General features: G+C 39.3%; 1 protein-coding gene and 1 long non-coding RNA gene across 2 annotated transcripts in view; one reads left to right on the plus strand and one right to left on the minus strand.

The window, feature by feature from the left end:
- ARHGAP15 (Rho GTPase activating protein 15) overlaps window positions 1-13,124 on the plus strand; it is a 597,544-nt gene that overhangs the window by 355,862 nt on the left and 228,558 nt on the right. The gene's annotated exons all lie outside the window — the stretch shown is intronic.
- LOC148110722 (uncharacterized) lies at window positions 354-13,111 on the minus strand. The gene is made up of 4 exons (XR_015723323.1): window positions 12,541-13,111; window positions 9,475-9,719; window positions 2,383-2,506; window positions 354-1,413 (listed from the first exon to the last, which is right to left on the minus strand). It is a non-coding gene; the product is annotated as an uncharacterized LOC148110722 (long non-coding RNA).

Below are 13,124 nucleotides of genomic sequence, written 5' to 3' on the forward strand. Positions count from 1 at the left end.
TCTTCCCTCCATGAAACCACCTGAAGAGAAGAAAAAGATGCAGGCCATCATCGTTCACAAGAATCCCCCTTTTTAAAGGTTAGCATTTATTATTGATACCCTGCTGTTCTCCAGCAGGTGTTCTCATACCACAGAGTTCCCTTATGACTCCTAAACCAGGCTTCACTAGCAGTGGAAGATTCTTCAGCTTAGTTCCTGTTAGCTTTGCGGGGCCTCCATAGGCCCTACAAACTGTATCCAAAGCCAGTGCTGGCTATTCACTGTCTCCTTTGTAGTTTTTATAATTCTCCTGCTCACACAAAGTGCTAGCTGGTGATTTCATTTTGTGGTGAGGTAGATAATTGAGGGAGAGGAAAACAGGATTTCATTGTGACCTGAAGATTGATAATTTGAAGAAAGTATGAATAAATGCTTCATAGGCAGTGAGATGAATTGAATTTTCCATGATGCTTGAGAAAGGAGGTCCCAGTCCCTTCTCGCTCATGGTACAGTTGGGATTTGAGTCTACATTATGTGCACATTGAATGCGTCTCTAAGGATAGAATCTATCAGAGCTCTCACAACCAGTATCTCCTCATCGGGGTCCACATTCAGCAGATGTGTGAACTGTTACAAGCACAGGAAATATTAATACCAGCAATTCATTTTGACATATCCTAAGATTAAGATAGTGCTCTTTTATTTCCTTTAGTATCACTGACAGTTCGGTCTGCAAATCTTTCCCCTCAAATTCATGTCTATTATAAATCAACAGTATTCTACAAATTCCCAAGAGAAAGAAGAAAAAAAAACTGCATTGGGGGTGGTGGTAGCAAATTTTGTTCCATATTAAACTCTCTCTTTTGACTTTTTACCCTACCTGATTAGCAACAGTAAAGTGTAACCATCCTCTCTGTAAAATTCGGTCATCAGAAAAATAACTCGGTGTTGCAAAAGTGCTATTCCAGCATTTTCTATTTTTCTTTGTGGGAAGGAGACAAGAGACCATATCAGAATTTGGATAATCGTAATTGGTGGTCTGTCAGTGTTAGTCAAATTGCTCTATGGAGAGGTATGTCTCCCAACTTCTCTTTGAAATTGACTGTATTGCTGTAAGTATGTTTTATCAAAGCATTTTCTGGGGCAACAGATCTGAAAACATAAACTTTATGTAGCATTGTTCCTCCTTAGATATTTCCCTTTAATATGTCCTTTCTTTTTGAAGATAAAATAAAAGTACATAAAAGAGTTCTGGGAATAGGCAGCTATGTGTCGTAAACACCCTTCACTCCCCCTCGCCCAAGGCCCCCAGCCCCAGAAATTTGGAAATGATTTGATTGAAGCGATGACTGCCTTGATCTTGTTTGAATACTCCTCCTTCTTCATTGTCTTCTTCTCTCTATGGGAGGCAACAGCCCTGTCATGGAGTCACTCCTGGGAGGGAAAGAGGTATTTCAAGCAACCATATTTTCCAAACACAAAATTGAGACACATGGCCTGACAATGACATAATATTTAAAGTAGGTACTGTGTGCAAAGATCCAGAACATATGGTTGAAACAGTTTTCTTATAAAAAGCAACTATTAAGACCCGCTCTAGATTCTTATTTACAAAAGGCACATTCCTCCATCCCTTTTATTCTCATTTAGAATTATTACCCACAAATCGGAAGACTGACCGGTTTGCCCTCCAACATGTTGCTTTGCCAATGTGAGGAACTCCCTGTTGACTGGAAAGTTAAATGCGCAGCCATCAAGGAAGCAATGCAAACCAGACTGCCAAACATATTATGAATATGTTGCTCTTCTTTAAAATGCTAGTTGGTTTTTCATACTGGAGTATTGACTAACTGTCTGTGTTTGATGTATGGTTTACCAGCCTGATGTCGACTTATGGTTAGAGCTTAACTTGTTAGTTCTGCTTTTGCAGCCAATTCAGAATAACTACAGATGCCTCGAGATATTAAAATTGACTGCTCAAATGGACTCAGTGTGGGAGTTTCATTGGTTTTAAATTGATAACAGCTGAAAGAGTGAATGATTATAGTGTACATGGGCATAGGATACAGCTCTTTCGTAGGAGCTCTTGTGAACAAACTCCCTTAGTGTGGGAATTTTTTCTTTCTTTTTATATCATAGTTATTTCTAAGCAACCTTGGGTTAAAATTTTAAAATTGCACAGGCGTATGCAGAAGGCTTCCTAAGAAATAATTCCTGAGAAACAGACAAATTTTGATGACGTGGGTTTCTATTCTGGAGGGAACATTTAAAGTTAAGTAGCATTCCATAAGGTGGTAATTGTGTCTATTTCCCAGGCATCTGAGTTAAATAAGCTGTATAGGAAGCATAAACTGTCATAATAGAAGGGTTGGAGTGTTGTGTACATCTCTTTCTTCAACTCACACAAACCGAAGCTCCAAAGTGCCTTATCACAGAGAAGTCAAACAAAGCCTCTTCTTTGCTTTCTTATTCTCCTGGGAACAGTTATTATTGTTTTCATTATTTAAAAAGATGATCTGAACACTGTCTTCTCACACCGGAAAAAAAAGAACACAAAAGAAAAATGAGGAAACTTTTCTCCCCTCCTCAAATCAGAAACACTTACATAAAGAAGTTTTATGAAAATGCACTTTCACAATTTAATAGTAGCTTAGGGAAAAAGCCCAGTAAAGAAAAGAATTCAGAGAAACTTACAGAAGTTTATAAGAAAGAAATATCTGTTTATACATACCTTCTCCAACTTATATTTTTTCCAAGAGTTCAGTGCCCTTACTACTTAATACTAGGACATAACTCTATCCCATTTTCAATTACCTCCAGCATTTTACTTTTGATATTCCATTATAAATATTGGAAGCATTTCATATAGCTAACTGATAGAAAACATTAATCTATAATAATAAGATTAAGTTGGGGTTTCTTGAAGAGATATAAAGCCACATATTAAGTACCTATTTCACATATTTATTTTTAAAAGAAAAAACTGAAACATTCTGCCCAACTAGCGTATGCCAGACATGTAGCAAATACCTAGTGCTAATGACAATTTGCAGAATTAGAGATTTATTTGACAGTAACACTGACAATGTGTATGTACAGACATGAAAGACAATCAAAATATAAAGGATGCTCTGATTGTAAAACTAAATAAGTCATGTATACTTGGCCAATATTTATAAGAAAGTGTGTTATATATTTATTGCTCACATTTTGCCCCAGATTTTAACCTGTGTACCTGGACTAAATCTTAAAATTATCCAATTTGATGCCTTTCTGAGATGCCTATGGCCATTGAATCATGCTTTGTGCTGTGACGGATAACTTACATGGATAGTCATCTAAGAGGCTGCGACAAAGATTGACATTTTCATAAGATCCAATTCCCTCAGAAATGTAAGAGCAAAAGAGAGAAATTTTCATTCTCTTTCAACAGTTGTTGAGCTCCAATTTTTTAATGATTTTCTTATCTACCCATTTTAGACAGGAGGGAGATTTTAGAGGAGAATGTCATCCAAGTTAAACACATGTGAGGGTCATTAACTTGAATACATCACTCCTAACTTGTCCCTTTGAACTTGGACCTCAAAGTCATAGGAGGTAAAGAAAGGATGGAGGGGGACGAGGACTGGCCTCGGTTAACCTCACAATGAAGGAATCTATCATGCAACTAGAGGCTGAGAAATAAGAAAGCAGATGGGCTGAGAATAATATCTTGAGGATATCTTAATATCTTGAGATTCCAGATAATCTAAATTTTTAGAAAAGCCATCACTCCCCCAGACTCCATCATCATTTGCCCCACCTGATGCATTCATTTCCTGAACAGTAGAATACTATGTTTACATCTTCTGTCATTCCACATTTCAAATGCAGTGGGACCTTGAGCATGTGACAATTTTTCCATTTAAAAAAATTAATTAGCATAGGAGAACATTCAATATTATGTAAAGAATTTGACAGGACCTCACTTAATGTTTTTAGAAACAATTAATATGTCAAAAGAGGAAGTAAGAGCCTGTTTTGGCTATAAATATGTTTACATAATTACCAGTTGAAGAAGTCAAACATTTTAGGGAGAAAAAATAAACAAGGTTAGGCCCTCTCTTCATCAAAAACAGAATTCCCAATGATGTCAGATATCTCAAATACTCCAGCATAAGTTCCCTTTATTCATGAATACACTTACGTGCATGCCCTTTAACCAGAAAGATCACATATTTATAGTATGAATGAATAATCTTGAAAAAAGTAATATTGGTTAGAAATACAATGCTGATCACACACAAGGAGAGGCAGTCACGTCTGTGTGTGAAGTTATGTTCAACTCAAGATGCCACGGTAGTATGGAGAAAGCATTCCAGTGGTGGCTGCACAGTATAGGAAGAGAAGCATCCCAAGTGTGATGGTACAGTGCCACATACCAGGCACTACACTGGTAGTAGACATGCCTGTCCCATACCCTAGGACTGAACAGGAAGCAGAAGCCCTGGCCGGGGAGCTGCGGCCTCAGAAGGGACTGATGGGCAGGAGATGGATAGTGGGGAAAACAGAGACCACCATCTTGGTCCAGTACCAGAAGGTGGAGAATAAATAGCCCATCCGAAGAAAGTTGGGGATATGGGACATTCATTGTATTTGAGGAATTTTGGAGATGGTATTAAATACTTCTGAGTAAAGTTTTAGTGGAAAACACTTTCCTGTGATAACCCAAAGCCATCTGTTCCTACAATTAGTGATTACAGTATGAACACTACCGAAAGCCCGAAGGAAACTCCTGTCTCCCAGATGCAATTCTCTCAGTCAAGAGTCTGAGAGGCTGGCATGGATATGTGTGTGGAGTTTCAGTTTCACATACTGAGCGGGATCATAGACACTCATCTGAGCTCTGCTAGAAGGAGTCTGTGCTAATCGATTTGGCACACCATCTGGAGGCTAGAAGTGGTCTAAGCAACCTCTGCTGGAGAAGGTTCCCAGCCTGCTGCCCCCATTATCAACAGCCTAGAATCCTAGACTCCAAGGATATCTAACAAGAAATGCAGCTCATTCTTGGGAAAAAGAGATACTTGAACACAAAACTGTACTTAGTTTTATATTTGTTTAAATATATAAAGAATGCTTGCAATAATGAAATATATAAAAGACGATTTTCTTCATTGGATCTGGATACGTACGGTGTGAAGTGAAAAGGTGGTGGTGACAAGCTCTCCCTTGGTATTTGAAAGAGCTATATGCATTCTATTTTACTCAGGAAAACAATGTATTACAGTCATTAAGCCATAAAGATCACTGAATTTTGAAGTAGATCTGAAGTCTAGTCTTGGCTTTGCTACTTACTTGCTTTGAGAGTTTGGACAAGGTAATGAAATTCTCTGTCCTAACACTTTCCAGATAATACCTCTTACAATTGTTGATACTACACGGAGAGCAATTAGCATAGCAAATAATAACTATTAATTCTCATACTCTACTCCTAATTCTACTCTTTCTATGGCATGGCATATTGCAAGCGTTTCTCCTGAATGCAGAGTAGGTATTCTGAAAATTGCAAAACAGATAAATTAGGGTGAGATTTTTGTAGCATTGCATTAATAAAGCCAAAATTTTGAGCATTCTCTGCACCTCACGTTGTGCTTGTAGCACTCTCCAGTAATAAGGACGAAGGACAACTACGCTTACATTACTTTATGCTTTGATTGTTACTTCTATCAGCTATATATATATATTCTTTAAATCACTATGTTCTAAGAGGATACAAAGATGCATAAAACAGCGCTGCCCACGAAATGAGTAAAGGAGATAAAGGTACAACAAATGTGACATAATATATCAAATGTCAAATGCTTTAGGGACATTGAGGTCACGGATTTGGGGAAATGACAAGCGGGAAAAGTGTGAGAAAGATTCGTGTTCTTTATTCTGTGGTCTTTAAACGGAGTCTTGACTCCAAGCATTTGGACATATGGAGAGCTGGATGAGACATTCAAGGTGCACAATGGTAGGAAAGCATGGGACTCATGGTTTGTCTGCAAGGTAGAGGGTTGGATGAGAAGTGTCTGAGGCAGGTGTTTTGAGCAGTGCCAGGCTCTGGAGTTTGTACTTGATTTTATAGGCAATTTTATTATTCACTTAGTACCCATTATTCATTTTTATTTATTTGGCAAACATTTATTGGGGCCCTCCCATGTGGAAAACAATGGGCTGGATACTGGGCCCAGGAAGATGTATAAGATATGACTTATTCCTTCCAAGTTATACACTTTAGCACTGCTTAGAAATACTCTACCTCAAAAAAACCAATTCCATACCCTACAAACTTGTCCCCACTTTAGAAGACCAATGAAAAGACATATTAATGCTTTTTATCTAATTTTACTTAATTCTTATATAACCACAGTGGACCATGCCCCAGCAGCCTGTGGATATGAACGAAGTAACACGGATACTAAGGCACAAATACTGTAAGTTGTGACTCCCACTTGTATAGCCATAGCAACTCAGGTTTATCCTTCTCTAAGGTCTCCCTGGCTATTTCTGGGAGCACCTGCAATGTATTGCATTTGATACCCCATTACCTACAAACATTACCTACAAACTGTCCAAGGAAGGCACCTCACCTCACTGCAGCCATGCAGCCAGTGTCTTCTGAGAGATGACTTCCTCACTTCCTCGGCACTGCCCAAGAGCTTCCAGATCTACAAAACCTTCCACGTGCCAAATGATACCCTGAAACTCTGGTTCCCACAACATTTTTAGATTCACTCTGTCTCCAGAGCAAATGGAGGGACTGCTCTTCTCAGCCACCTGCATGTCTCACCTGGTGTGTTAGGACCTGAAGCAACAGCTCTTAGGCTAAATCTCACAAGGTGAGAAAATGGCTTCTTTCCATTCCATGTGAGGTCTCTTCCTCAAAAGACCTCAGATCTACTCCCTGGGACTTGGCATGGGTACATGCATGCACAATTTTGCCATCTCTCATAATTCCCATTGACCCCCACAAGTTCAAAATTCCTCTTAAGTCACTGTCTTTTCACCCACTAATATCAACACTTCGATTTAGACATCTGGGGGGTGAACATCGTTGTGCCAGTCCAGTAGGCAAACCCAGCTGAGCTATTCCATTCCACCCTTATGTGCACTCCTCCCTCCCCCAGTGGGAGGTCTGGTTAGCCAGAAAAGTAATATAAATAAAGAGTGTGCAATAAACCCAGAGAATGTGCAGTATACAGTGTATCTCACAATGAGCTAGCCATTTATTCAGTTCTGTGGGCAGCTTCGGGACAGGATAAGGTGTTTTGGAAGTGTTATTGCATAGTGACTTTCTAAAGGAAGGGCTGAAAAAAAAATAAAGTAAGGGCTAAAAAAGAGAAACACACTATATTTGACTGGAAGCCCAAAAGAGACAAAATGTTTCGGAAACATGTGCATCATGGCCTCCTAATTTAGGCTCATAGCCCCCTCTCTCCAATTACATTCCTGGAAATGTTTTTTCGATTCTTTGCATAGAATAACTAGAGGACCACATTGTTCAGAGCTGCCCATCGGGAACAGGCAGGCCTGCGCAGAGCTTGGACCACACCTCCACGGAGCTAGCCAACACTTCCACAGAACCACATGATTCCCTGGCTCTTAATATGGTTTATTATAAAATCCTTTACCTGCCTCAAAGCACTTTTCATCAAAGCCACTTTCAAGCTGAAGCTAAGGACCAAAGAATGCCTTTAACAGAATCCTGAAATAGCTTTTAACCCGAGGCTGAGGAGAGAAAGTGCTTTTAACCTAAAGTGCTTTCCTCTTAGGTACTTGAGTGTGTACCTAGCACTCAGCATTAGTGGCTATGAGAACACCCTGAAGACCCAAATGAAAGAGACTCCATTATAGATATTCAAACCTGCTATATTAATATATTACAAGCAATATTTGAAATCATTAAGCAGTTTTACTCCAACTAAATTTGAATCTTTTCTTATTGAACTATGCATTCATGCAAATAAATTGAAGTCTTACCACCTGGGATTCTAACAAATCCATGCTGATATTAGGAAAAGTACAGTGTTCTTCCTAGATTTCACTTTAAATCAGAGTGAGTCGAAATTGCCACACCTTCTCTACCCTAAAAGAATCTCTCAACTTGTATCAGTCACTGAGTGATGTTTCCAGCTTTAGTCCATATTCGTTGGGGTAACAAGGTAAATGAAATCATTTAAAATTAATCATCTAAATTAAAGTCAATTATCTGAATAAATTTTATGGATCAAGTTTTCTTCCTAGACTTGTCACTCAAACAAAAGTACTGATTTCACAGTACACACGGTCCCTGACTTACGTGGTTCAACTTAACATTTTTCAGCGTTTTGATGGTGCAAAAGTCATATGCCTTCAGTAGAACCTGTGCTTCAAAGTGTGAACTTTGGCTTTTTCCTGGGCTAGCGATATGTGGTGCAATACTTTCTTGACACAGGGCAGTGGCAGCAAATCGCGGCTCCCAGTCAGCTGCGTGATCACAAGGGTAGACACCCCATGCACTTATGACCATTCGGTACCCACACAGCCATTCAGTTTTTCACTTTTAGTATAATATATGATCAATTTACATGAGATCTTCAGCACTTTTTTATAACATAAGCTTTGTGTTAGGTGATTTTGCCCAACTGTCGGCTACTGTAAGCATTCTGAGCATGTGTAAGATAGGCTGGGCTAAGCTATGGTGCTCAGGAGGTTAGGTGCAGTAAATGCAGTTTTGTTTTATATTTTCAACTTACAATGGGTTTATCATGACATAACCCCATGGTAAATTGAAGATGTGAGTAAATTTCCTACTAATTCAAGTAAGTAGACAACCCAATGATAAAAGTTTTAAATTCAGAATGATTACAGTAAGTTATATGGTTGAGCAATTGAATTTTATGCACAGTTATCTGTTTTAAGAATATAAAGTGTATATAAATATGGGATAAGGTGGCAAATGAAATGAAGACAGACAAACCGAAATCAGAAAGCATCATCAACTCAAAATGTAAATAACCCGTTTCGCTAAACAGAAGTTAGCCGTGTGAATCTTCCAAAATTCACTAATGCAAGCTAAACTGAAACGTATTTCCCTCCAACTCAACTGATCATGGTGCAATTTTTAGATAGAAATCATATTCTTTTGCAGACACTGTTTTCTCTTATTCATTCTTTCATTTATGTATTCATTTGGCAAGCAGAAGAGAATGTCACTGAATATAATAGAAATACAAAGGGAAGAGGGGCGCCTGGGGGGCTCAGGCAGTTAACGTCTGCCTTGGGCTCAGGTCATAATCTCAGGGTCCTGGGATTGAGCCCCCACATCAGGCTCCCCACTCAGTGGGGAGTCTGTTTGTCCCTCTCCCTCTGTCCTCCCCCCACTCATGCTCTCTCTCTCTCCCTCAAATGAATAAACAAAATCTTTAAAAAAAGGAAACGCAAAGGGAAGAAATTACATTTATGTCGTTCACTGTGTATAGTTTCCTTTACCTTGAATATTCTTTTCCAGCTTCCTCTACCTAGTAAACATCTTCATTTTCACTCTTCCGGCTCAGAGTTACCAACTCCATGAAGTCATCCCTGTCTTCCTCATTCTGAGTCAGTCCTCTCTTCTCTTTATCCCCAAGTTATAATTTCATCATTTGATTATTTTACTATCTTGCCACTGGACTGTGAGCTGTATCTTGCAGACTGAAGTCCATTTCACTCAATTTTACTTCCAGAGAAGTGGTTGCCTGGGAAGAGGTAGAAAGGAAAGGAGCAGGACATGAAATCTTTCGGTGGTTTTACAATTACTATTTATTTACAATTTCATCTTCCTTTTCTAGGAACTCTTATGTCAATGGACACTCCTTTGATGAGCCTGTTCCTCTCACCAGCCTCACAATGTTGGGTTATCCTATGTTATGTTCCTAGACTTCTTCCTTTTTCATTCTTCTACTCAGACAACTGGGCATTATTCAAATACTCGAGGGCTGAAATATTGCAGCCCTGTGGCTTCAAGTTCTATCTATAGGCTTTCTAAACTTAAAACTTAGGCTTCATGCTCCAGACTCTCAAGACTCCAAACTTGCATGTTCAAGTGTCTTTTTGTCATCTCCTGGGATGTTTGGTTGACATCTCCCATTTATCTAGAGCAATCCAGCTCTGGCATGGTCACCTCAGGAAATACCACTGCCAACTGCCAGCTGGAGTCACCCTCTGTTCTATTCTCTCTTCTGCTCTCATCAGCATACCCACCTTAAAATATATTCCAAATTCAGCCACATTTAGTCACTCCCATTGTTACCAGCCTTATCTAAGCACCATTACCTCTCCCTGGAATATGTCACCAACCCCCTAATTGGCCTCTCTGCTTCTTTTCTTGACCCTCTTAAATATCGTCTCCACACAGCAATTAGAAGGATCATTTGAAAACATCAGTCACATTATTTCACCCCCATGCTCAATAATGGCTAATTACTTAGAATAAAATCGTGCTTAAAATAATACCTATCCATGTCCCACAGGGTTCTACCTGCTTTGGCCCCCAGGTCACCTTTCAGTTTCATCTGCAACTCTATTTCCTGTTTGTCACGTCGCTCCAGCCACACAGGCTTCCTTACTGCTCCCTGACTGTACCCTGCTTCCTCCACAGTCTTATGCATTTGCTGTTCCTCTGAATGAACACGCTTCCCGTGTATAGGCATGGTTCACGGCTTCATTTCTTTTGATCTTTGCTCAATGCCATTGCCTCAGAAATGTCTTCCCTGACAATACCTCCCCCTAGCTCTCTATCTCCCTGTCTTACTTTTTTTCTCATAGCACCTGTCAACATCTAACATTATCATACATATATATTAAATGTGTTTATGTGTTTGTTTTCCCCATTTACATCTAAGCTGTATGAGGACAGAGAGTGCTGATTGAGGACAGAGAGTGTTCTATTCATTATTCCATCCCCAGTAGGCATTGAAAAATACTCAAGGATGGATACAAAGGATGAATGAACACAAAAATTCATGAAATATTCACTGGGTCAGACCATTCTCTAAATTGTGTGATTCTGTGAACACACATGTGGAGGGCAGTGTGCATGTATATGTGCATATTTGTGTGTTGTGTTGCTTTGGGTAAGCAGAGGGATGGAGAAGTATAGGATAAAGTTGCTGCCTATATGGAAAAGTCTTAAACTCACTGTTTCATTTGAGGTAATAAACTCCTTGTTTAAGACGTAAATTTCTTCTTGGTGGTAGACTCACCAAAATATCCATTGCATTAATTGGACCAAAATTGAGTTTTGAGATCTATTTCCACAAGAGTTGAGGAGCTTAAAATAAGGGGCCAAGGATGCCTGGGTGGCTCAGTCAGTTGAGCGTCCAACTCTTAATTTGAGCTCAGGTCTTGATCTCAGGGTTGTGAGTTTGGGCCCTGCATTCACAGAAGTACTGTTTGGGGTTGAGAGTGAAATCTTGAAAGGTGGGGCTGCCTGAAGCCTGAAAAGGGAAGAAGGAAAAGAAAATAGGAGAAGCTGGGGAAGAACTCCATCATTCTGTCTGGATGACAGCAGGCCTGTTTCTCAGATTCACCTTTGGGCTGCTTGTGTCAAAGGATACTGCTCCTGCATCCAACTGTAGGACTTTGATTGGAGGCTGCAGACTACAGCCTACCCTTGTTTGGGGATATCTTCTCTGTAGTCTGGGCAAATCTCCTCCAGGTCAGTCCTTCCAGAATAGACATTATCATTATCCACCAGGGACTTTAAAATCTATTAGGTTAATGAGCTACACAAGTATGAATAAACATGTGGGGGGAAACTATACACAAAAGTGTATATATTTAGAATTTCTATTTATTTAGATTCCAAACTACTTAAAAGTTAAAATAATTATGCTTTTCCCCCTGTATTTAGCTCTTATGAGAAAAAAAAAAAAACCTAAGTAAACAAAGCAATGAGAGAAATTTACTTTACTTGCAGTGTGTATTAGAGATTCAGCAGAGAATCAGCCCAATTTTTGGTGTCTGTGTATCAAAAAGCAGTAGCTGATACTTTTAATCAAAGCCCTAAGGCATTGGAAAATAACACAGTACGTTATGAAGCACTTAATATAGATTAAATTCAGTAGTGTTTTAGCATTAAACGTACTTTTCTGAATCTTAGTTCAAAGAGATAAGCCATCTGTAAATTATAGTATTTACTTAAATCACCCATTTCTTCAAAAATTATCAGTAAAGCTGCAGTAAAGTTATATGATGAGGGCTTATATGGTGAGTATTTTAAAGGAGAAAAAGAAAAAATAATAAGAATGAAAGTGGAGAAAATATAAAAGATAAAAGTAGAAACAGGATTCTTTGATAAAAGTAGAAACCAAAGTTTTGGTCTAGAAACCTACTTTCAAAAAGAAAACCAAATGTTACTTATAGTTTAAAATCAAAGGTAAATTTCAGTTAAATTACTGAAATTACCCATATTGAGAATATTACTTGTGCCTTTTAGTAGAGCAACCTATTGGGAAATGATGTGCCCATGTGTGTAGCATTGTGGAGGGAGGAAGATTCCAAGTGTGTGCTACTTACCATGGAAGCTACCAGGGCTATGTTTGTTCTTAGCCCAACCCCGTTTTTTGACATAATCTCAACCAACTGGGCATCCTCCGTTGGAACTTCCCATCTTGAGCAATTGAAGGGTGTAAGTCATCAGAACAATGCTGGTGGTGGGGGTGGTAATGTAAATAGCATCCTGACCCCTCTGCCAGAGTTACAAGACTCCAGACCCAGCAGTGTATTTCCTTCTTCTTATTTCGTGGATCTCCTTTGGACCTTTGGTTTGAAACATCTCCAAGACCAGTTCTCCAGCCTCAAGAAATTAATAAATTGTTTTGAGTTCCAAGTAAATTCTTTGAGTTCCCTCTCACTCTCATTCCTCAATATCATTCAAATAAATTCTTTGTGTAAGATAGCCCCAGTGGTCGGGGGTCTGGGTGGCTCAATCAGTTGAGCATTGGACTCTTGATTTCAGCTCGGATCATGATCTCAGGGTTGTGAGATCGAGCCCAATTGAGCTCCATGCTGGGTGTGGGGTCTGCTTGAGATTCTCTCTCTCCCTCTCCCTCTCCCCCTTCTCCCCCACCTTGCATGCATGCACAGGCACACATGCACTC

Source organism: Ursus americanus, chromosome 1, assembly GCF_024610735.1.
Source record: "Ursus americanus isolate L20-20 chromosome 1, mUrsAme1.1.p, whole genome shotgun sequence".
Taxonomy (NCBI): domain Eukaryota; kingdom Metazoa; phylum Chordata; class Mammalia; order Carnivora; family Ursidae; genus Ursus; species Ursus americanus.